Source organism: Pseudophryne corroboree, chromosome 8 (assembly GCF_028390025.1).
Source record: "Pseudophryne corroboree isolate aPseCor3 chromosome 8, aPseCor3.hap2, whole genome shotgun sequence".
Lineage (NCBI taxonomy): Eukaryota > Metazoa > Chordata > Amphibia > Anura > Myobatrachidae > Pseudophryne > Pseudophryne corroboree.
The window spans coordinates 170,641,344-170,666,936 of NC_086451.1; the positions used below are offsets into that span (position 1 = coordinate 170,641,344).

The 25,593-nt window shown below is 34.7% G+C and overlaps 8 non-coding genes across 8 annotated transcripts; all 8 read right to left on the reverse strand.

Annotated features, from left to right (window-relative positions):
- Positions 1 to 1,392: 1,392 nt before the first annotated feature.
- TRNAS-ACU (transfer RNA serine (anticodon ACU)) lies at positions 1,393 to 1,466 on the reverse strand. The gene has a single exon. It is a non-coding gene; the product is annotated as a tRNA-Ser (tRNA).
- A 3,434-nt stretch (positions 1,467 to 4,900) lies between these two features.
- TRNAS-ACU (transfer RNA serine (anticodon ACU)) lies at positions 4,901 to 4,974 on the reverse strand. The gene has a single exon. It is a non-coding gene; the product is annotated as a tRNA-Ser (tRNA).
- Positions 4,975 to 8,408: 3,434 nt separating this feature from the next.
- On the reverse strand, positions 8,409 to 8,482 carry TRNAS-ACU (transfer RNA serine (anticodon ACU)). Its single transcript has one exon. It is a non-coding gene; the product is annotated as a tRNA-Ser (tRNA).
- A 1,095-nt stretch (positions 8,483 to 9,577) lies between these two features.
- On the reverse strand, positions 9,578 to 9,651 carry TRNAS-ACU (transfer RNA serine (anticodon ACU)). The gene has a single exon. It is a non-coding gene; the product is annotated as a tRNA-Ser (tRNA).
- A 2,265-nt stretch (positions 9,652 to 11,916) lies between these two features.
- Positions 11,917 to 11,990, reverse strand: TRNAS-ACU (transfer RNA serine (anticodon ACU)). Its single transcript has one exon. It is a non-coding gene; the product is annotated as a tRNA-Ser (tRNA).
- A 3,434-nt stretch (positions 11,991 to 15,424) lies between these two features.
- TRNAS-ACU (transfer RNA serine (anticodon ACU)) lies at positions 15,425 to 15,498 on the reverse strand. The gene has a single exon. It is a non-coding gene; the product is annotated as a tRNA-Ser (tRNA).
- A 6,921-nt stretch (positions 15,499 to 22,419) lies between these two features.
- On the reverse strand, positions 22,420 to 22,493 carry TRNAS-ACU (transfer RNA serine (anticodon ACU)). The gene has a single exon. It is a non-coding gene; the product is annotated as a tRNA-Ser (tRNA).
- A 1,095-nt stretch (positions 22,494 to 23,588) lies between these two features.
- On the reverse strand, positions 23,589 to 23,662 carry TRNAS-ACU (transfer RNA serine (anticodon ACU)). Its single transcript has one exon. It is a non-coding gene; the product is annotated as a tRNA-Ser (tRNA).
- Positions 23,663 to 25,593: the final 1,931 nt, after the last annotated feature.

Here is a 25,593-nt window from a genome sequence, read left to right on the forward strand (position 1 = left end):
AAGAGCTGTTTAATCACTCAATTGGATTTTTTTGCCAGCATATTTCTTTTTCTCTGCAACCCACTGCTAAATTGTGCTTCCTAGCTGTTTTTATAAAATCACTGAATCAAATCTAACTCTGATTACATCAGAGAAGGCCAGGTACCCTACACCATAAGAGGGGGTTTGAAATTTTGACTTGTCTACTTAAAGATCACCAAAATCTGATAACAAGGTCAATTACGTCCCTGGGTGGGATTGAACCACCAACCTTTTGGTTAATAGCCATACACACTAACTGATTGCGCCACAGAGACACTTTGCAAAATTACCTACTGACAAAGGCTAATAAGCAATCATCTAAAACGTTTCCTAGAAAAACTTTAAAAAGTCAATAATCTGGAGAGTTTTTGTAAGATGTTTCTTCCATCAACCAACGAAGAAACACATTGGTACTTTCCCATGATGAGTGAGTGCTTCAGGATCTACTGCACTTACATGTGCAGCAGAGTACAGCAATGGAAGCATGCTGGGCACATAACCCAGAGGTAAGCAGATTGAAACTATCCTCTGCTATATGCATTTTTTTTTGTTAATTAAAGTAATCCAAAACTGGGATTGATATTTTGTCTCTTTTATTTTTACTTAAAGTACAACAACTTTTACCATTTTAATTTGTTTTAATAGTATATTGACAGTATTGTTTTCTTTCAAAAATCCACTTAATTTTCTTTACCCTATAATTAAAATGGTAATTGACAAAAACAAACTACATTGTCACCAGAAGAGCAATACAAAATGTACAAGTGATATATTAAAATCATCTTTCCAGCTTGAATTTCAATGATGCATTGGGGCAACGATTTTGTGAGAAACATCTTCACCCTTAAATAAAGATTTTCTTAATTCCTTACCTGTGTGCTAATTAGATATCACCTTGTTTTCACATTAAACAGACTTCTACATGAGAAAGCAGCAAGGATGCAGTGGCGGTAATGTTTCCTGGTGTCAACCTGTATTATTTCAGTAGACATTGAAATGAAGATGCATCTTGCTGCCTTTCCAATGAAGCAAGTTTAATTTAGTAATAGGTGAAAAACCATCCCTACAAAGGTGTTAATCAGAGACTTGGCTTTGTGGACACTTTTCAGAGAACAAATTTGTTAGCATAAAAATAAAGCCAGAAAATGAAGAGCTGTTTAATCACTCAATTGGATTTTTTTTGCCAGCATATTTCTTTTTCTCTGCAACCCACTGCTAAATTGTGCTTCCTAGCTGTTTTTATTAAATCACTGAATCAAATCTAACTCTGATTACATCAGAAAAGGCCAGGTACCCTACACCATAACAGGGGGTTTGAAATTTTGACTTGTCTACTTAAAGATCACCAAAATCTGATAACAAGGTCAATTACGTCCCTGGGTGGGATTGAACCACCAACCTTTTGGTTAGTAGCCGGACACACTAACCGATTGCGCCACAGAGACACTTCGCAAAAAGTACATACTGACAAAGGCTAATAAGCATACATCTAGAACGTTTCCTAGAAAAACTTTAAAAAGTCAATAATCTGGAGAGTTTTTGTAAGATGTTTCTTCCATCAACCAACGAAGAAACACATTGGTACTTTCCTATGATGAGTGAGTGCTTCAGGATCTCTTGCACTTACATGTGCAGCAGAGTACTGCAATGGAAGCATGCTGGGCCCATAACCCAGAGGTAGGCAGATTGAAACTATCCTTTGCTATATGCATTTTTTTTGTTAATTTAAGTAATCAAAACTGGGATTGATATTTTTGCTCTTTTATTTTTACTTAAAGTACAATAACTTTTACCATTTTAATTTGTTTTAATAGTATATTGACAGTATTGTTTTCTTTCAAAAATCCACTTAATTTTCTTTACCCTATTATTAAAATGGTAATTGACAAAAACAAACTACATTGTCACCAGAAGAGCAATACAAAATGTACAAGTGATATATTAAAATCATCTTTCCAGCTTGAATTTCAATGATGCATTGGGGCAACGATTTTGTGAGAAACATCTTCACCCTTAAATAAAGATTTTCTTAATTCCTTACCTGTGTGCTAATTAGATATCACCTTGTTTTCACATTAAACAGACTTCCACATGAGAAAGCAGCAAGGATGCAGTGGCGTTAATGTTTCCTGGTGTCAACCCGTATTATTTCAGTAGACATTGAAATGAGGATGCATCTTGCTGCCTTTCCAATGAAGCAAATTTAATTTAGTAATAGGTGAAAAACCATCCCTACAAAGGTGTTAATCAGAGACTTGGCTTTGTGGACACTTTTCAGAGAACAAATTTGTTAGCATAAAAATAAAGCCAGAAAATTAAGAGCTGTTTAATCACTCAATTGGATTTTTTTGCCAGCATATTTCTTTTTCTCTGCAACCCACTGCTAAATTGTGCTTCCTAGCTGTTTTTATAAAATCACTGAATCAAATCTAACTCTGATTACATCAGAGAAGGCCAGGTACCCTACACCATAAGAGGGGGTTTGAAATAGTGACTTGTCTACTTAAAGATCACCAAAATCTGATCACAAGGTCAATTACGTCCCTGGGTGGGATTGAACCACCAACCTTTTGGTTTATAGCCATTCACACTAACTGATTGCGCCACAGAGACACTTTGCAAAAGTATATACTGACAAAGGCTAATAAGCATTCATCTAAAACGTTTCCTAGAAAAACTTTAAAAAGTCAATAATCTGGAGAGTTTTTGTAAGATGTTTCTTCCATCCACCAACGAAGAAACACATTGGTACTTTCCCATGATGAGTGAGTGCTTCAGGATCTCTTGCACTTACATGTGCAGCAAAGTACTGCAATGGAAGCATGCTGGGCCCATAACCCAGAGGTAGGCAGATTAAAACTATCCTCTGCTATATGCATATTTTTTTTGTTAATTAAAGTAATCCAAAACTGGGATTGATATTTTTGCTCTTTTATTTTTCATTAAAGTACAATAACTTTTACCATTTTAATTTGTTTTAATAGTATATTGAAAGTATTATTTTCTTTAAAAAATCCACTTAATTTTCTTTACCCTATTATTAAAATGGTAATTGACAAAAACAAACTACATTGTCACCAGAAGAGCAATACAAAATGTACAAGTGATATATTAAAATCATCTTTCCAGCTTGAATTTCAATGATGCATTGGGGCAACGATTTTGTGAGAAACATCTTCACCCTTAAATAAAGATTTTCTTAATTCCTTACCTGTGTGCTAATTAGATATCACCTTGTTTTCACATTAAACAGACTTCCACATGAGAAAGCAGCAAGGATGCAGTGGCGATAATGTTTCCTGGTGTCAACCTGTATTATTTCAGTAGACATTGAAATGAGGATGCATCTTGCTGCCTTTCCAATGAAGCAAGTTTAATTTAGTAATAGGTGAAAAACCATCCTTACAAAGGTGTTAATCAGAGACTTGGCTTTGTGGATACTTTTCAGAGAACAAATTTGTTAGCATAAAAATAAAGCCAGAAAATGAAGAGCTGTTTAATCACTCAATTGGATTTTTTTGCCAGCATATTTCTTTTTCTCTGCAACCCACTGCTAAATTGTGCTTCCTAGCTGTTTTTATAAAATCACTGAATCAAATCTAACTCTGATTACATCAGAGAAGGCCAGGTACCCTACACCATAAGAGGGGGTTTGAAATTTTGACTTGTCTACTTAAAGATCACCAAAATCTGATAACAAGGTCAATTACGTCCCTGGGTGGGATTGAACCACCAACCTTTTGGTTAATAGCCATACACACTAACTGATTGCGCCACAGAGACACTTTGCAAAAGTACATACTGACAAAGGCTAATAAGCATTCATCTAAAACGTTTCCTAGAAAAACTTTAAAAAGTCAATAATCTGGAGAGTTTTTGTAAGATGTTTCTTCCATCAACCAACGAAGAAACACATTGGTACTTTCCCATGATGAGTGAGTGTTTCAGGATCTACTGCACTTACATGTGCAGCAGAGTACAGCAATGGAAGCATGCTGGGCACATAACCCAGAGGTAAGCAGATTGAAACTATCCTCTGCTATATGCATTTTTTTTTGTTAATTAAAGTAATCCAAAACTGGGATTGATATTTTGGCTCTTTTATTTTTACTTAAAGTACAATAACTTTTACCATTTTAATTTGTTTTAATAGTATATTGACAGTATTGTTTTCTTTCAAAAATCCACTTAATTTTCTTTACCCTATTATTAAAATGGTAATTGACAAAAACAAACTACATTGTCACCAGAAGAGCAATACAAAATGTACAAGTGATATATTAAAATCATCTTTCCAGCTTGAATTTCAATGATGCATTGGGGCAACGATTTTGTGAGAAACATCTTCACCCTTAAATAAAGATTTTCTTAATTCCTTACCTGTGTGCTAATTAGATATCACCTTGTTTTCACATTAAACAGACTTCTACATGAGAAAGCAGCAAGGATGCAGTGGCGGTAATGTTTCCTGGTGTCAACCTGTATTATTTCAGTAGACATTGAAATGAAGATGCATCTTGCTGCCTTTCCAATGAAGCAAGTTTAATTTAGTAATAGGTGAAAAACCATCCCTACAAAGGTGTTAATCAGAGACTTGGCTTTGTGGACACTTTTCAGAGAACAAATTTGTTAGCATAAAAATAAAGCCAGAAAATGAAGAGCTGTTTAATCACTCAATTGGATTTTTTTTGCCAGCATATTTCTTTTACTCTGCAACCCACTGCTAAATTGTGCTTCCTAGCTGTTTTTATTAAATCACTGAATCAAATCTAACTCTGATTACATCAGAAAAGGCCAGGTACCCTACACCATAACAGGGGGTTTGAAATTTTGACTTGTCTACTTAAAGATCACCAAAATCTGATAACAAGGTCAATTACGTCCCTGGGTGGGATTGAACCACCAACCTTTTGGTTAGTAGCCGGACACACTAACCGATTGCGCCACAGAGACACTTTGCAAAAAGTACATACTGACAAAGGCTAATAAGCATACATCTAGAACGTTTCCTAGAAAAACTTTAAAAAGTCAATAATCTGGAGAGTTTTTGTAAGATGTTTCTTCCATCAACCAACGAAGAAACACATTGGTACTTTCCCATGATGAGTGAGTGCTTCAGGATCTCTTGCACTTACATGTGCAGCAGAGTACTGCAATGGAAGCATGCTGGGCCCATAACCCAGAGGTAGGCAGATTGAAACTATCCTTTGCTATATGCATTTTTTTTGTTAATTTAAGTAATCAAAACTGGGATTGATATTTTTGCTCTTTTATTTTTACTTAAAGTACAATAACTTTTACCATTTTAATTTGTTTTAATAGTATATTGACAGTATAGTTTTCTTTAAAAAATCCACTTAATTTTCTTTACCCTATTATTAAAATGGTAATTGACAAAAACAAACTACATTGTCACCAGAAGAGCAATACAAAATGTACAAGTGATATATTAAAATCATCTTTCCAGCTTGAATTTCAATGATGCATTGGGGCAACGATTTTGTGAGAAACATCTTCACCCTTAAATAAACATTTTCTTAATTCCTTACCTGTGTGCTAATTAGATATCACCTTGTTTTCACATTAAACAGACTTCCACATGAGAAAGCAGCAAGGATGCAGTGGCGTTAATGTTTCCTGGTGTCAACCCGTATTATTTCAGTAGACATTGAAATGAGGATGCATCTTGCTGCCTTTCCAATGAAGCAAATTTAATTTAGTAATAGGTGAAAAACCATCCCTACAAAGGTGTTAATCAGAGACTTGGCTTTGTGGACACTTTTCAGAGAACAAATTTGTTAGCATAAAAATAAAGCCAGAAAATTAAGAGCTGTTTAATCACTCAATTGGATTTTTTTGCCAGCATATTTCTTTTTCTCTGCAACCCACTGCTAAATTGTGCTTCCTAGCTGTTTTTATAAAATCACTGAATCAAATCTAACTCTGATTACATCAGAGAAGGCCAGGTACCCTACACCATAAGAGGGGGTTTGAAATGTTGACTTGTCTACTTAAAGATCACCAAAATCTGATCACAAGGTCAATTACGTCCCTGGGTGGGATTGAACCACCAACCTTTTGGTTTATAGCCATTCACACTAACTGATTGCGCCACAGAGACACTTTGCAAAAGTATATACTGACAAAGGCTAATAAGCATTCATCTAAAACGTTTCCTAGAAAAACTTTAAAAAGTCAATAATCTGGAGAGTTTTTGTAAGATGTTTCTTCCATCCACCAACGAAGAAACACATTGGTACTTTCCCATGATGAGTGAGTGCTTCAGGATCTCTTGCACTTACATGTGCAGCAAAGTACTGCAATGGAAGCATGCTGGGCCCATAACCCAGAGGTAGGCAGATTAAAACTATCCTCTGCTATATGCATATTTTTTTTGTTAATTAAAGTAATCCAAAACTGGGATTGATATTTTTGCTCTTTTATTTTTCATTAAAGTACAATAACTTTTACCATTTTAATTTGTTTTAATAGTATATTGAAAGTATTATTTTCTTTAAAAAATCCACTTAATTTTCTTTACCCTATTATTAAAATGGTAATTGACAAAAACAAACTACATTGTCACCAGAAGAGCAATACAAAATGTACAAGTGATATATTAAAATCATCTTTCCAGCTTGAATTTCAATGATGCATTGGGGCAACGATTTTGTGAGAAACATCTTCACCCTTAAATAAAGATTTTCTTAATTCCTTACCTGTGTGCTAATTAGATATCACCTTGTTTTCACATTAAACAGACTTCCACATGAGAAAGCAGCAAGGATGCAGTGGCGATAATGTTTCCTGGTGTCAACCTGTATTATTTCAGTAGACATTGAAATGAGGATGCATCTTGCTGCCTTTCCAATGAAGCAAGTTTAATTTAGTAATAGGTGAAAAACCATCCTTACAAAGGTGTTAATCAGAGACTTGGCTTTGTGGATACTTTTCAGAGAACAAATTTGTTAGCATAAAAATAAAGCCAGAAAATGAAGAGCTGTTTAATCACTCAATTGGATTTTTTTGCCAGCATATTTCTTTTTCTCTGCAACCCACTGCTAAATTGTGCTTCCTAGCTGTTTTTATAAAATCACTGAATCAAATCTAACTCTGATTACATCAGAGAAGGCCAGGTACCCTACACCATAAGAGGGGGTTTGAAATTTTGACTTGTCTACTTAAAGATCACCAAAATCTGATAACAAGGTCAATTACGTCCCTGGGTGGGATTGAACCACCAACCTTTTGGTTAATAGCCATACACACTAACTGATTGCGCCACAGAGACACTTTGCAAAAGTCCATACTGACAAAGGCTAATAAGCATTCATCTAAAATGTTTCCTAGAAAAACTTTAAAAAGTCAATAATCTGGAGAGTTTTTGTAAGATGTTTCTTCCATCAACCAACGAAGAAACACATTGGTACTTTCCCATGATGAGTGAGTGTTTCAGGATCTACTGCACTTACATGTGCAGCAGAGTACAGCAATGGAAGCATGCTGGGCACATAACCCAGAGGTAAGCAGATTGAAACTATCCTCTGCTATATGCATTTTTTTTTGTTAATTAAAGTAATCCAAAACTGGGATTGATATTTTGGCTCTTTTATTTTTACTTAAAGTACAATAACTTTTACCATTTTAATTTGTTTTAATAGTATATTGACAGTATTGTTTTCTTTCAAAAATCCACTTAATTTTCTTTACCCTATTATTAAAATGGTAATTGACAAAAACAAACTACATTGTCACCAGAAGAGCAATACAAAATGTACAAGTGATATATTAAAATCATCTTTCCAGCTTGAATTTCAATGATGCATTGGGGCAACGATTTTGTGAGAAACATCTTCACCCTTAAATAAAGATTTTCTTAATTCCTTACCTGTGTGCTAATTAGATATCACCTTGTTTTCACATTAAACAGACTTCTACATGAGAAAGCAGCAAGGATGCAGTGGCGGTAATGTTTCCTGGTGTCAACCTGTATTATTTCAGTAGACATTGAAATGAAGATGCATCTTGCTGCCTTTCCAATGAAGCAAGTTTAATTTAGTAATAGGTGAAAAACCATCCCTACAAAGGTGTTAATCAGAGACTTGGCTTTGTGGACACTTTTCAGAGAACAAATTTGTTAGCATAAAAATAAAGCCAGAAAATGAAGAGCTGTTTAATCACTCAATTGGATTTTTTTTGCCAGCATATTTCTTTTACTCTGCAACCCACTGCTAAATTGTGCTTCCTAGCTGTTTTTATTAAATCACTGAATCAAATCTAACTCTGATTACATCAGAAAAGGCCAGGTACCCTACACCATAACAGGGGGTTTGAAATTTTGACTTGTCTACTTAAAGATCACCAAAATCTGATAACAAGGTCAATTACGTCCCTGGGTGGGATTGAACCACCAACCTTTTGGTTAGTAGCCGGACACACTAACCGATTGCGCCACAGAGACACTTTGCAAAAAGTACATACTGACAAAGGCTAATAAGCATACATCTAGAACGTTTCCTAGAAAAACTTTAAAAAGTCAATAATCTGGAGAGTTTTTGTAAGATGTTTCTTCCATCAACCAACGAAGAAACACATTGGTACTTTCCCATGATGAGTGAGTGCTTCAGGATCTCTTGCACTTACATGTGCAGCAGAGTACTGCAATGGAAGCATGCTGGGCCCATAACCCAGAGGTAGGCAGATTGAAACTATCCTTTGCTATATGCATTTTTTTTGTTAATTTAAGTAATCAAAACTGGGATTGATATTTTTGCTCTTTTATTTTTACTTAAAGTACAATAACTTTTACCATTTTAATTTGTTTTAATAGTATATTGACAGTATAGTTTTCTTTAAAAAATCCACTTAATTTTCTTTACCCTATTATTAAAAGGGTAATTGACAAAAACAAACTACATTGTCACCAGAAGAGCAATACAAAATGTACAAGTGATATATTAAAATCATCTTTCCAGCTTGAATTTCAATGATGCATTGGGGCAACGATTTTGTGAGAAACATCTTCACCCTTAAATAAAGATTTTCTTAATTCCTTACCTGTGTGCTAATTAGATATCACCTTGTTTTCACATTAAACAGACTTCTACATGAGAAAGCAGCAAGGATGCAGTGGCGGTAATGTTTCCTGGTGTCAACCTGTATTATTTCAGTAGACATTGAAATGAGGATGCATCTTGCTGCCTTTCCAATGAAGCAAGTTTAATTTAGTAATAGGTGAAAAACCATCCCTACAAAGGTGTTAATCAGAGACTTGGCTTTGTGGACACTTTTCAGAGAACAAATTTGTTAGCATAAAAATAAAGCCAGAAAATGAAGAGCTGTTTAATCTCTCAATTGGATTTTTTTTGCCAGCATATTTCTTTTACTCTGCAACCCACTGCTAAATTGTGCTTCCTAGCTGTTTTTATTAAATCACTGAATCAAATCTAACTCTGATTACATCAGAAAAGGCCAGGTACCCTACACCATAACAGGGGATTTGAAATTTTGACTTGTCTACTTAAAGATCACCAAAATCTGATAACAAGGTCAATTACGTCCCTGGGTGGGATTGAACCACCAACCTTTTGGTTAGTAGCCAGACACACTAACCGATTGCGCCACAGAGACACTTTGCAAAAAGTACATACTGACAATGGCTAATAAGCATACATCTAGAACGTTTCCTAGAAAAACTTTAAAAAGTCAATAATCTGGAGAGTTTTTGTAAGATGTTTCTTCCATCAACCAACGAAGAAACACATTGGTACTTTCCCATGATGAGTGAGTGCTTCAGGATCTCTTGCACTTACATGTGCAGCAGAGTACTGCAATGGAAGCATGCTGGGCCCATAACCCAGAGGTAGGCAGATTGAAACTATCCTTTGCTATATGCATTTTTTTTGTTAATTTAAGTAATCAAAACTGGGATTGATATTTTTGCTCTTTTATTTTTACTTAAAGTACAATAACTTTTACCATTTTAATTTGTTTTAATAGTATATTGACAGTATAGTTTTCTTTAAAAAATCCACTTAATTTTCTTTACCCTATTATTAAAAGGGTAATTGACAAAAACAAACTACATTGTCACCAGAAGAGCAATACAAAATGTACAAGTGATATATTAAAATCATCTTTCCAGCTTGAATTTCAATGATGCATTGGGGCAACGATTTTGTGAGAAACATCTTCACCCTTAAATAAAGATTTTCTTAATTCCTTACCTGTGTGCTAATTAGATATCACCTTGTTTTCACATTAAACAGACTTCCACATGAGAAAGCAGCAAGGATGCAGTGGCGATAATGTTTCCTGGTGTCAACCTGTATTATTTCAGTAGACATTGAAATGAGGATGCATCTTGCTGCCTTTCCAATGAAGCAAGTTTAATTTAGTAATAGGTGAAAAACCATCCTTACAAAGGTGTTAATCAGAGACTTGGCTTTGTGGACACTTTTCAGAGAACAAATTTGTTAGCATAAAAATAAAGCCAGAAAATGAAGAGCTGTTTAATCACTCAATTGGATTTTTTTGCCAGCATATTTCTTTTTCTCTGCAACCCACTGCTAAATTGTGCTTCCTAGCTGTTTTTATAAAATCACTGAATCAAATCTAACTCTGATTACATCAGAGAAGGCCAGGTACCCTACACCATAAGAGGGGGTTTGAAATTTTGACTTGTCTACTTAAAGATCACCAAAATCTGATAACAAGGTCAATTACGTCCCTGGGTGGGATTGAACCACCAACCTTTTGGTTAATAGCCATACACACTAACTGATTGCGCCACAGAGACACTTTGCAAAATTACATACTGACAAAGGCTAATAAGCATTCATCTAAAACGTTTCCTAGAAAAACTTTAAAAAGTCAATAATCTGGAGAGTTTTTGTAAGATGTTTCTTCCATCAACCAACGAAGAAACACATTGGTACTTTCCCATGATGAGTGAGTGCTTCAGGATCTACTGCACTTACATGTGCAGCAGAGTACAGCAATGGAAGCATGCTGGGCACATAACCCAGAGGTAAGCAGATTGAAACTATCCTCTGCTATATGCATTTTTTTTTTGTTAATTAAAGTAATCCAAAACTGGGATTGATATTTTGGCTCTTTTATTTTTACTTAAAGTACAACAACTTTTACCATTTTAATTTGTTTTAATAGTATATTGACAGTATTGTTTTCTTTCAAAAATCCACTTAATTTTCTTTACCCTATTATTAAAATGGTAATTGACAAAAACAAACTACATTGTCACCAGAAGAGCAATACAAAATGTACAAGTGATATATTAAAATCATCTTTCCAGCTTGAATTTCAATGATGCATTGGGGCAACGATTTTGTGAGAAACATCTTCACCCTTAAATAAAGATTTTCTTAATTCCTTACCTGTGTGCTAATTAGATATCACCTTGTTTTCACATTAAACAGACTTCTACATGAGAAAGCAGCAAGGATGCAGTGGCGGTAATGTTTCCTGGTGTCAACCTGTATTATTTCAGTAGACATTGAAATGAAGATGCATCTTGCTGCCTTTCCAATGAAGCAAGTTTAATTTAGTAATAGGTGAAAAACCATCCCTACAAAGGTGTTAATCAGAGACTTGGCTTTGTGGACACTTTTCAGAGAACAAATTTGTTAGCATAAAAATAAAGCCAGAAAATGAAGAGCTGTTTAATCACTCAATTGGATTTTTTTTGCCAGCATATTTCTTTTTCTCTGCAACCCACTGCTAAATTGTGCTTCCTAGCTGTTTTTATTAAATCACTGAATCAAATCTAACTCTGATTACATCAGAAAAGGCCAGGTACCCTACACCATAACAGGGGGTTTGAAATTTTGACTTGTCTACTTAAAGATCACCAAAATCTGATAACAAGGTCAATTACGTCCCTGGGTGGGATTGAACCACCAACCTTTTGGTTAGTAGCCGGACACACTAACCGATTGCGCCACAGAGACACTTCGCAAAAAGTACATACTGACAAAGGCTAATAAGCATACATCTAGAACGTTTCCTAGAAAAACTTTAAAAAGTCAATAATCTGGAGAGTTTTTGTAAGATGTTTCTTCCATCAACCAACGAAGAAACACATTGGTACTTTCCTATGATGAGTGAGTGCTTCAGGATCTCTTGCACTTACATGTGCAGCAGAGTACTGCAATGGAAGCATGCTGGGCCCATAACCCAGAGGTAGGCAGATTGAAACTATCCTTTGCTATATGCATTTTTTTTGTTAATTTAAGTAATCAAAACTGGGATTGATATTTTTGCTCTTTTATTTTTACTTAAAGTACAATAACTTTTACCATTTTAATTTGTTTTAATAGTATATTGACAGTATTGTTTTCTTTCAAAAATCCACTTAATTTTCTTTACCCTATTATTAAAATGGTAATTGACAAAAACAAACTACATTGTCACCAGAAGAGCAATACAAAATGTACAAGTGATATATTAAAATCATCTTTCCAGCTTGAATTTCAATGATGCATTGGGGCAACGATTTTGTGAGAAACATCTTCACCCTTAAATAAAGATTTTCTTAATTCCTTACCTGTGTGCTAATTAGATATCACCTTGTTTTCACATTAAACAGACTTCCACATGAGAAAGCAGCAAGGATGCAGTGGCGTTAATGTTTCCTGGTGTCAACCCGTATTATTTCAGTAGACATTGAAATGAGGATGCATCTTGCTGCCTTTCCAATTAAGCAAATTTAATTTAGTAATAGGTGAAAAACCATCCTTACAAAGGTGTTAATCAGAGACTTGGCTTTGTGGACACTTTTCAGAGAACAAATTTGTTAGCATAAAAATAAAGCCAGAAAATTAAGAGCTGTTTAATCACTCAATTGGATTTTTTTGCCAGCATATTTCTTTTTCTCTGCAACCCACTGCTAAATTGTGCTTCCTAGCTGTTTTTATAAAATCACTGAATCAAATCTAACTCTGATTACATCAGAGAAGGCCAGGTACCCTACACCATAAGAGGGGGCTTGAAATGTTGACTTGTCTACTTAAAGATCACCAAAATCTGATCACAAGGTCAATTACGTCCCTGGGTGGGATTGAACCACCAACCTTTTGGTTTATAGCCGTTTACACTAACTGATTGCGCCACAGAGACACTTTGCAAAAGTATATACTGACAAAGGCTAATAAGCATTCATCTAAAACGTTTCCTAGAAAAACTTTAAAAAGTCAATAATCTGGAGAGTTTTTGTAAGATGTTTCTTCCATCCACCAACGAAGAAACACATTGGTACTTTCCCATGATGAGTGAGTGCTTCAGGATCTCTTGCACTTACATGTGCAGCAAAGTACTGCAATGGAAGCATGCTGGGCCCATAACCCAGAGGTAGGCAGATTAAAACTATCCTCTGCTATATGCATATTTTTTTGTTAATTAAAGTAATCCAAAACTGGGATTGATATTTTTGCTCTTTTACTTTTCATTAAAGTACAATAACTTTTACCATTTTAATTTGTTTTAATAGTATATTGAAAGTATTATTTTCTTTAAAAAATCCACTTAATTTTCTTTACCCTATTATTAAAATGGTAATTGACAAAAACAAACTACATTGTCACCAGAAGAGCAATACAAAATGTACAAGTGATATATTAAAATCATCTTTCCAGCTTGAATTTCAATGATGCATTGGGGCAACGATTTTGTGAGAAACATCTTCACCCTTAAATAAAGATTTTCTTAATTCCTTACCTGTGTGCTAATTAGATATCACCTTGTTTTCACATTAAACAGACTTCCACATGAGAAAGCAGCAAGGATGCAGTGGCGATAATGTTTCCTGGTGTCAACCTGTATTATTTCAGTAGACATTGAAATGAGGATACATCTTGCTGCCTTTCCAATGAAGCAAGTTTAATTTAGTAATAGGTGAAAAACCATCCTTACAAAGGTGTTAATCAGAGACTTGGCTTTGTGGACACTTTTCAGAGAACAAATTTGTTAGCATAAAAATAAAGCCAGAAAATGAAGAGCTGTTTAATCACTCAATTGGATTTTTTTGCCAGCATATTTCTTTTTCTCTGCAACCCACTGCTAAATTGTGCTTCCTAGCTGTTTTTATAAAATCACTGAATCAAATCTAACTCTGATTACATCAGAGAAGGCCAGGTACCCTACACCATAAGAGGGGGTTTGAAATTTTGACTTGTCTACTTAAAGATCACCAAAATCTGATAACAAGGTCAATTACGTCCCTGGGTGGGATTGAACCACCAACGTTTTGGTTAATAGCCATACACACTAACTGATTGCGCCACAGAGACACTTTGCAAAAGTACATACTGACAAAGGCTAATAAGCATTCATCTAAAACGTTTCCTAGAAAAACTTTAAAAAGTCAATAATCTGGAGAGTTTTTGTAAGATGTTTCTTCCATCAACCAACGAAGAAACACATTGGTACTTTCCCATGATGAGTGAGTGCTTCAGGATCTACTGCACTTACATGTTCAGCAGAGTACAGCAATGGAAGCATGCTGGGCACATAACCCAGAGGTAAGCAGATTGAAACTATTCTCTGCTATATGCATTTTTTTTTTGTTAATTAAAGTAATCCAAAACTGGGATTGATATTTTGGCTCTTTTATTTTTACTTAAAGTACAATAACTTTTACCATTTTAATTTGTTTTAATAGTATATTGACAGTATTGTTTTCTTTCAAAAATCCACTTAATTTTCTTTACCCTATTATTAAAATGGTAATTGACAAAAACAAACTACATTGTCACCAGAAGAGCAATACAAAATGTACAAGTGATATATTAAAATCATCTTTCCAACTTGAATTTCAATGATGCATTGGGGCAACGATTTTGTGAGAAACATCTTCACCCTTAAATAAAGATTTTCTTAATTCCTTACCTGTGTGCTAATTAGATATCACCTTGTTTTCACATTAAACAGACTTCTACATGAGAAAGCAGCAAGGATGCAGTGGCGGTAATGTTTCCTGGTGTCAACCTGTATTATTTCAGTAGACATTGAAATGAAGATGCATCTTGCTGCCTTTCCAATGAAGCAAGTTTAATTTAGTAATAGGTGAAAAACCATCCCTACAAAGGTGTTAATCAGAGACTTGGCTTTGTGGACACTTTTCAGAGAACAAATTTGTTAGCATAAAAATAAAGCCAGAAAATGAAGAACTGTTTAATCACTCAATTGGATTTTTTTTGCCAGCATATTTCTTTTTCTCTGCAACCCACTGCTAAATTGTGCTTCCTAGCTGTTTTTATTAAATCACTGAATCAAATCTAACTCTGATTACATCAGAACAGGCCAGGTACCCTACACCATAACAGGGGGTTTGAAATTTTGACTTGTCTACTTAAAGATCACCAAAATCTGATAACAAAGTCAATTACGTCCCTGGGTGGGATTGAACCACCAACCTTTTGGTTAGTAGCCGGACACACTAACCGATTGCGCCACAGAGACACTTCGCGAAAAGTATATACTGACAAAGGCTAATAAGCATACATCTAGAACGTTTCCTAGAAAAACTTTAAAAAGTCAATAATCTGGAGAATTATTGTAAAATGTTTCTTCCATCAACCAACGAAGAAACACATTGGTACTTTCCCATGATGAGTGAGTGCTTCAGGATCTCTTGCACTTACATGTGCAGCAGAGTACTGCAACGGAAGCATGCTGGGCCCATAACCCGGAGGTAGGCAGATTGAAACTATCCTTTGCTATATGCATTTTTTTTGTTAATTTAAGTAATCAAAACTGGGATTGATATTTTTGCTCTTTTATTTTTACTTGAAGTACAATAACTTTTACCATTTTAATTTGTTTGAATAGTATATTGACAGTATAGTTTTCTTTAAAAAATCAACTTAATTTTCTTTACCCTAATATTAAAAGGGTAATTGACAAAAACAAACTACATTGTCACCAGAAGAGCAATACAAAATGTACAAGTGATATATTAAAATCATCTTTCCAGCTTGAATTTCAATGATGCATTGGGGCAACGATTTTGTGAGAAACATCTTCACCCTTAAATAAAGATTTTCTTAATTCCTTACCTGTGTGCTAATTAGATATCACCTTGTTTTCACATTAAACAGACTTCCACATGAGAAAGCAGCAAGGATGCAGTGGCGTTAATGTTTCCTGGTGTCAACCTGTATTATTTCAGTAGAAATTGAAATGAGGATGCATCTTGCTGCCTTTCCAATGAAGCAAGTTTAATTTAGTAATAGGTGAAAAACCATCCCTACAAAGGTGTTAATCAGAGACTTGGCTTTGTGGACACTTTTCAGAGAACAAATTTGTTAGCATAAAAATAAAGCCAGAAAATGAAGAGCTGTTTAATCACTCAATTGGATTTTTTTCCCAGCATATTTCTTTTTCTCTGCAACCCATTGCTAAATTGTGCTTCCTATCTGTTTTTATAAAATCACTGAATCAAATCTAACTCTGATTACATCAGAGAAGGCCAGGTACCCTACACCATAACAGGGGGTTTGAAATTTTGACTTGTCTACTTAAAGATCACCAAAATCTGATAACAAGGTCAATTACGTCCCTGGGTGGGATTGAACCACCAACCAGACACACTAACCGATTGCGCCACAGAGACACTTTGTAAAAAGTACGTACTGACAAAGGCTAATAAGCATACATCTAGAACGTTTCCTAGAAAAACTTTAAAAAGTCAATAATCTGGAGAGTTTTTGTAAGATGTTTCTTCCATCAACCAACGAAGAAACACATTGGTACTTTCCTATGATGAGTGAGTGCTTCAGGATTTCTTGCACTTACATGTGCAGCAGAGTACTGCAATGGAAGCATGCTGGGCCCATAACCCAGAGGTAGGCAGATTGAAACTATCCTTTGCTATATGCATTTTTTTTTAATTTAAGTAATCAAAACTGGGATTGATATTTTTGCTCTTTTATTTTTACTTAAAGTACAATAACTTTTACCATTTTAATTTGTTTTAATAGTATATTGACAGTATTGTTTTCTTTCAAAAATCCACTTAATTTTCTTTACCCTATTATTAAAATGGTAATTGACAAAAACAAACTACATTGTCACCAGAAGAGCAATACAAAATGTACAAGTGATATATTAAAATCATCTTTCCAGCTTGAATTTCAATGATGCATTGGGGCAACGATTTTGTGAGAAACATCTTCACCCTTAAATAAAGATTTTCTTAATTCCTTACCTGTGTGCTAATTAGATATCACCTTGTTTTCACATTAAACAGTCTTCCACATGAGAAAGCAGCAAGGATGCAGTGGCGTTAATGTTTCCTGGTGTCAACCCGTATTATTTCAGTAGACATTGAAATGAGGATGCATCTTGCTGCCTTTCCAATGAAGCAAATTTAATTTAGTAATAGGTGAAAAACCATCCCTACAAAGGTGTTAATCAGAGACTTGGCTTTGTGGACACTTTTCAGAGAACAAATTTGTTAGCATAAAAATAAAGCCAGAAAATTAAGAGCTGTTTAATCACTCAATTGGATTTTTTTGCCAGCATATTTCTTTTTCTCTGCAACCCACTGCTAAATTGTGCTTCCTAGCTGTTTTTATAAAATCACTGAATCAAATCTAACTCTGATTACATCAGAGAAGGCCAGGTACCCTACACCATAAGAGGGGGTTTGAAATGTTGACTTGTCTACTTAAAGATCACCAAAATCTGATCACAAGGTCAATTACATCCCTGGGTGGGATTGAACCACCAACCTTTTGGTTTATAGCCGTTCACACTAACTGATTGCGCCACAGAGACACTTTGCAAAAGTATATACTGACAAAGGCTAATAAGCATTCATCTAAAACGTTTCCTAGAAAAACTTTAAAAAGTCAATAATCTGGAGAGTTTTTGTAAGATGTTTCTTCCATCCACCAACGAAGAAACACATTGGTACTTTCCCATGATGAGTGAGTGCTTCAGGATCTCTTGCACTTACATGTGCAGCAAAGTACTGCAATGGAAGCATGCTGGGCCCATAACCCAGAGGTAGGCAGATTAAAACTATCCTCTGCTATATGCATATTTTTTTGTTAATTAAAGTAATCCAAAACTGGGATTGATATTTTTGCTCTTTTATTTTTCATTAAAGTACAATAACTTTTACCATTTTAATTTGTTTTAATAGTATATTGAAAGTATTATTTTCTTTAAAAAATCCACTTAATTTTCTTTACCCTATTATTAAAATGGTAATTGACAAAAACAAACTACATTGTCACCAGAAGAGCAATACAAAATGTACAAGTGATATATTAAAATCATCTTTCCAGCTTGAATTTCAATGATGCATTGGGGCAACGATTTTGTGAGAAACATCTTCACCCTTAAATAAAGATTTTCTTAATTCCTTACCTGTGTGCTAATTAGATATCACCTTGTTTTCACATTAAACAGACTTCCACATGAGAAAGCAGCAAGGATGCAGTGGCGATAATGTTTCCTGGTGTCAACCTGTATTATTTCAGTAGACATTGAAATGAGGATGCATCTTGCTGCCTTTCCAATGAAGCAAGTTTAATTTAGTAATAGGTGAAAAACCATCCTTACAAAGGTGTTAATCAGAGACTTGGCTTTGTGGACACTTTTCAGAGAACAAATTTGTTAGCATAAAAATAAAGCCAGAAAATGAAGAGCTGTTTAATCACTCAATTGGATTTTTTTGCCAGCATATTTCTTTTTCTCTGCAACCCACTGCTAAATTGTGCTTCCTAGCTGTTTTTATAAAATCACTGAATCAAATCTAACTCTGATTACATCAGAGAAGGCCAGGTACCCTACACCATAAGAGGGGGTTTGAAATTTTGACTTGTCTACTTAAAGATCACCAAAATCTGATAACAAGGTCAATTACGTCCCTGGGTGGGATTGAACCACCAACCTTTTGGTTAATAGCCATACACACTAACTGATTGCGCCATAGAGACACTTTGCAAAAGTATATACTGACAAAGGCTAATAAGCATTCATCTAAAACGTTTACTAGAAAAACTTTAAAAAGTCAATAATCTGGAGAGTTTTTGTAAGATGTTTCTTCCATCAACCAACGAAGAAACACATTGGTACTTTCCCATGATGAGTGAGTGCTTCAGGATCTCTTGCACTTACATGTGCAGCAGAGTACTGCAATGGAAGCATGCTGGGCCCATAACCCAGAGGTAGGCAGATTGAAACTATCCTTTGCTATATGCATTTTTTTTTTGTTAATTTAAGTAATCAAAACTGGGATTGATATTTTTGCTCTTTTATTTTTACTTAAAGTACAATAACTTTTACCATTTTAATTTGTTTTAATAGTATATTGACAGTATAGTTTTCTTTAAAAAATCCACTTAATTTTCTTTACCCTATTATTAAAAGGGTAATTGACAAAAACAAACTACATTGTCACCAGAAGAGCAATACAAAATGTACAAGTGATATATTAAAATCATCTTTCCAGCTTGAATTTCAATGATGCATTGGGGCAACGATTTTGTGAGAAACATCTTCACCCTTAAATAAAGATTTTCTTAATTCCTTACCTGTGTGCTAATTAGATATCACCTTGTTTTCACATTAAACAGACTTCTACATGAGAAAGCAGCAAGGATGCAGTGGCGTTAATGTTTCCTGGTGTCAACCTGTATTATTTCAGTAGACATTGAAATGAGGATGCATCTTGCTGCCTTTCCAATGAAGCAAGTTTAATTTAGTTATAGGTGAAAAACCATCCCTACAAAGGTGTTAATCAGAGACTTGGCTTTGTGGACACTTTTTAGAGAACAAATTTGTTAGCATAAAAATAAAGGCAGAAAATGAAGAGCTGTTTAATCACTCTATTGGATTTTTCTGCCAGCATATTTTTTTTCTCTGCAACCCATTGCTAAATTGTGCTTCCTAGCTGTTTTTTATAAAATCACTGAATCAAATCTAACTCTGATTACATCAGAGAAGGCCAGGTACCCTACACCATAAGAGGGGGTTTAAAATTTTGACTTGTCTACTTAAATATCACCAAAACCTGATCACAAGGTCAATTATGTCCCTGGGTGGGATTAAACCACCAACCTTTTGGTTAGTAGCCGGACACACTAACCGATTGCGCCACAGTGACACTTTGCGAAAAGTACATACTGACAAAGGCTAATAAGCATTCATCTAGAACATTTCCTAGAAAAACTTTAAAAAGTCAATAATCTGGAGAGTTTTTGTAAGAATTTTCTTAAATCAACCAACGAAGAAACAAATTGGTACTTTCCCATGATGAGTGAGTGCTTCAGGATCTCTTGCACTTACATGTGCAGCAGAGTACTGCAATGGAAGCATGCTGGGCCCATTACCCAGAGGTAGGCAGATTGAAACTATCCTCTGCTATATGCATTTTTTTTGTTAATTAAAGTAATCCAAAACTGGTATTGATATGTTAGCTATTTTATGTTTACTTAAAGTACAATAACTTTTACCATTTTAATTTGTTTTAATAGTATATTGACAGTATTGTTTTCTTTCAAAAATCCACTTAATTTTCTTTACCCTATTATTAAAATGGTAATTGACAAAAACAAACTACATTGTCACCAGAAGAGCAATACAAAATGTACAAGTGATATATTAAAATCATCTTTCCAGCTTGAATTTCAATGATGCATTGGGGCAACGATTTTGTGAGAAACATCTTCACCCTTAAATAAAGATTTTCTTAATTCCTTACCTGTGTGCTAATTAGATATCACCTTGTTTTCACATTAAACAGACTTCCACATGAGAAAGCAGCAAGGATGCAGTGGCGTTAATGTTTCCTGGTGTCAACCTGTATTATTTCAGTAGAAATTGAAATGAGGATGCATCTTGCTGCCTTTCCAATGAAGCAAGTTTAATTTAGTAATAGGTGAAAAACCATCCCTACAAAGGTGTTAATCAGAGACTTGGCTTTGTGGACACTTTTCAGAGAACAAATTTGTTAGCATAAAAATAAAGCCAGAAAATGAAGAGCTGTTTAATCACTCAATTGGATTTTTTTGCCAGCATATTTCTTTTTCTCTGCAACCCACTGCTAAATTGTGCTTCCTAGCTGTTTTTATAAAATCACTGAATCAAATCTAACTCTGATTACATCAGAGAAGGCCAGGTACCCTACACCATAAGAGGGGGTTTGAAATTTTGACTTGTCTACTTAAAGATCACCAAAATCTGATAACAAGGTCAATTACGTCCCTGGGTGGGATTGAACCACCAACCTTTTGGTTAATAGCCATACACACTAACTGATTGCGCCACAGAGACACTTTGCAAAAGTATATACTGACAAAGGCTAATAAGCATTCATCTAAAACGTTTACTAGAAAAACTTTAAAAAGTCAATAATCTGGAGAGTTTTTGTAAGATGTTTCTTCCATCAACCAACGAAGAAACACATTGGTACTTTCCCATGATGAGTGAGTGCTTCAGGATCTCTTGCACTTACATGTGCAGCAGAGTACTGCAATGGAAGCATGCTGGGCCTATAACCCAGAGGTAGGCAGATTGAAACTATCCTTTGCTATATGCATTTTTTTTTTGTTAATTTAAGTAATCAAAACTGGGATTGATATTTTTGCTCTTTTATTTTTACTTAAAGTACAATAACTTTTACCATTTTAATTTGTTTTAATAGTATATTGACAGTATAGTTTTCTTTAAAAAATCCACTTAATTTTCTTTACCCTATTATTAAAAGGGTAATTGACAAAAACAAACTACATTGTCACCAGAAGAGCAATACAAAATGTACAAGTGATATATTAAAATCATCTTTCCAGCTTGAATTTCAATGATGCATTGGGGCAACGATTTTGTGAGAAACATCTTCACCCTTAAATAAAGATTTTCTTAATTCCTTACCTGTGTGCTAATTAGATATCACCTTGTTTTCACATTAAACAGACTTCTACATGAGAAAGCAGCAAGGATGCAGTGGCGTTAATGTTTCCTGGTGTCAACCTGTATTATTTCAGTAGACATTGAAATGAGGATGCATCTTGCTGCCTTTCCAATGAAGCAAGTTTAATTTAGTTATAGGTGAAAAACCATCCCTACAAAGGTGTTAATCAGAGACTTGGCTTTGTGGACACTTTTTAGAGAACAAATTTGTTAGCATAAAAATAAAGGCAGAAAATGAAGAGCTGTTTAATCACTCTATTGGATTTTTCTGCCAGCATATTTTTTTTCTCTGCAACCCATTGCTAAATTGTGCTTCCTAGCTGTTTTTTATAAAATCACTGAATCAAATCTAACTCTGATTACATCAGAGAAGGCCAGGTACCCTACACCATAAGAGGGGGTTTGAAATTTTGACTTGTCTACTTAAATATCACCAAAACCTGATCACAAGGTCAATTATGTCCCTGGGTGGGATTGAACCACCAACCTTTTGGTTAGTAGCCAGACACACTAACCGATTGCGCCACAGAGACACTTTGCAAAAAGTACATACTGACAAAGGCTAATAAGCATTCATCTAGAACGTTTCCTAGAAAAACTTTAAAAAGTCAATAATCAGGAGAGTTTTTGTAAGAATTTTCTTAAATCAACCAACGAAGAAACAAATTGGTACTTTCCCATGATGAGTGAGTGCTTCAGGATCTCTTGCACTTACATGTGCAGCAGAGTACTGCAATGGAAGCATGCTGGGCCCATTACCCAGAGGTAGGCAGATTGAAACTATCCTCTGCTATATGCATTTTTTTTGTTAATTAAAGTAATCCAAAACTGGTATTGATATGTTAGCTATTTTATGTTTACTTAAAGTACAATAACTTTTACCATTTTAATTTGTTTTAATAGTATATTGACAGTATTGTTTTCTTTCAAAAATCCACTTAATTTTCTTTACCCTATTATTAAAATGGTAATTGACAAAAACAAACTACATTGTCACCAGAAGAGCAATACAAAATGTACAAGTGATATATTAAAATCATCTTTCCAGCTTGAATTTCAATGATGCATTGGGGCAACGATTTTGTGAGAAACATCTTCACCCTTAAATAAAGATTTTCTTAATTCCTTACCTGTGTGCTAATTAGATATCACCTTGTTTTCACATTAAACAGACTTCCACATGAGAAAGCAGCAAGGATGCAGTGGCGTTAATGTTTCCTGGTGTCAACCTGTATTATTTCAGTAGAAATTGAAATGAGGATGCATCTTGCTGCCTTTCCAATGAAGCAAGTTTAATTTAGTAATAGGTGAAAAACCATCCCTACAAAGGTGTTAATCAGAGACTTGGCTTTGTGGACACTTTTCAGAGAACAAATTTGTTAGCATAAAAATAAAGCCAGAAAATGAAGAGCTGTTTAATCACTCAATTGGATTTTTTTTCCAGCATATTTCTTTTTCTCTGCAACCCACTGCTAAATTGTGCTTCCTAGCTGTTTTTATAAAATCACTGAATCAAATCTAACTCTGATTACATCAGAGAAGGCCAGGTACCCTACACCATAACAGGGGGTTTGAAATTTTGACTTGTCTACTTAAAGATCACCAAAATCTGATAACAAGGTCAATTACGTCCCTGGGTGGGATTGAACCACCAACCTTTTGGTTAGTAGCCAGACACACTAACCGATTGCGCCACAGAGACACTTTGTAAAAAGTACGTACTGACAAAGGCTAATAAGCATACATCTAGAACGTTTCCTAGAAAAACTTTAAAAAGTCAATAATCTGGAGAGTTTTTGTAAGATGTTTCTTCCATCAACCAACGAAGAAACACATTGGTACTTTCCCATGATGAGTGAGTGCTTCAGGATTTCTTGCACTTACATGTGCAGCAGAGTACTGCAATGGAAGCATGCTGGGCCCATAACCCAGAGGTAGGCAGATTGAAACTATCCTTTGCTATATGCATTTTTTTTTGTTAATTTAAGTAATCAAAACTGGGATTGATATTTTTGCTCTTTTATTTTTACTTAAAGTACAATAACTTTTACCATTTTAATTTGTTTTAATAGTATATTGACAGTATAGTTTTCTTTAAAAAATCCACTTAATTTTCTTTACCCTATTATTAAAAGGGTAATTGACAAAAACAAACTACATTGTCACCAGAAGAGCAATACAAAATGTACAAGTGATATATTAAAATCATCTTTCCAGCTTGAATTTCAATGATGCATTGGGGCAACGATTTTGTGAGAAACATCTTCACCCTTAAATAAAGATTTTCTTAATTCCTTACCTGTGTGCTAATTAGATATCACCTTGTTTTCACATTAAACAGACTTCTACATGAGAAAGCAGCAAGGATGCAGTGGCGTTAATGTTTCCTGGTGTCAACCTGTATTATTTCAGTAGACATTGAAATGAGGATGCATCTTACTGCCTTTCCAATGAAGCAAGTTTAATTTAGTAATAGGTGAAAAACCATCCCTACAAAGGTGTTAATCAGAGACTTGGCTTTGTGGACACTTTTCAGAGAACAAATTTGTTAGCATAAAAATAAAGCCAGAAAATGAAGAGCTGTTTAATCACTCAATTGGATTTTTTTTGCCAGCAAATTTCTTTTTCTCTGCAACCCACTGCTAAATTGTGCTTCCTAGCTGTTTTTATAAAATCACTGAATCAAATCTAACTCTGATTACATCAGAGAAGGCCAGGTACCCTACACCATAAGAGGGGGTTTGAAATTTTGACTTGTCTACTTAAAGATCACCAAAATCTGATAACAAGTTCAATTACTTCCCTGGGTGGGATTGAACCACCAACCTTTTGGTTAGTAGCCAGACACACTACCCGATTGCGCCACAGAGACACTTTGCAAAAAGTATATACTGACAAAGGCTAATAAGCATACATCTAGAACGTTTCCTAGAAAAACTTTAAAAAGTTAATAAGCTGGAGAGTTTTTGTAAGATGTTTCTTCCATCAACCAACGAAGAAACACATTGGTACTTTCCCATGATGAGTGAGTGCTTCAGGATCTCTTGCACTTACATGTGCAGCAGAGTACTGCAATGGAAGCATGCTGGGCCCATAACCCAGAGGTAGGCAGATTGAAACTATCCTTTGCTATATGCATTTTTTTTTGTTAATTTAAGTAATCAAAACTGGGATTGATATTTTTGCTCTTTTATTTTTACTTAAAGTACAATAACTTTTACCATTTTAATTTGTTTTAATAGTATATTGACAGTATAGTTTTCTTTAAAAAATCCACTTAATTTTCTTTACCCTATTATTAAAAGGGTAATTGACAAAAACAAACTACATTGTCACCAGAAGAGCAATACAAAATGTACAAGTGATATATTAAAATCATCTTTCCAGCTTGAATTTCAATGATGCATTGGGGCAACGATTTTGTGAGAAACATCTTCACCCTTAAATAAAGATTTTCTTAATTCCTTACCTGTGTGCTAATTAGATATCACCTTGTTTTCACATTAAACAGACTTCTACATGAGAAAGCAGCAAGGATGCAGTGGCGTTAATGTTTCCTGGTGTCAACCTGTATTATTTCAGTAGACATTGAAATGAGGATGCATCTTGCTGCCTTTCCAATGAAGCAAGTTT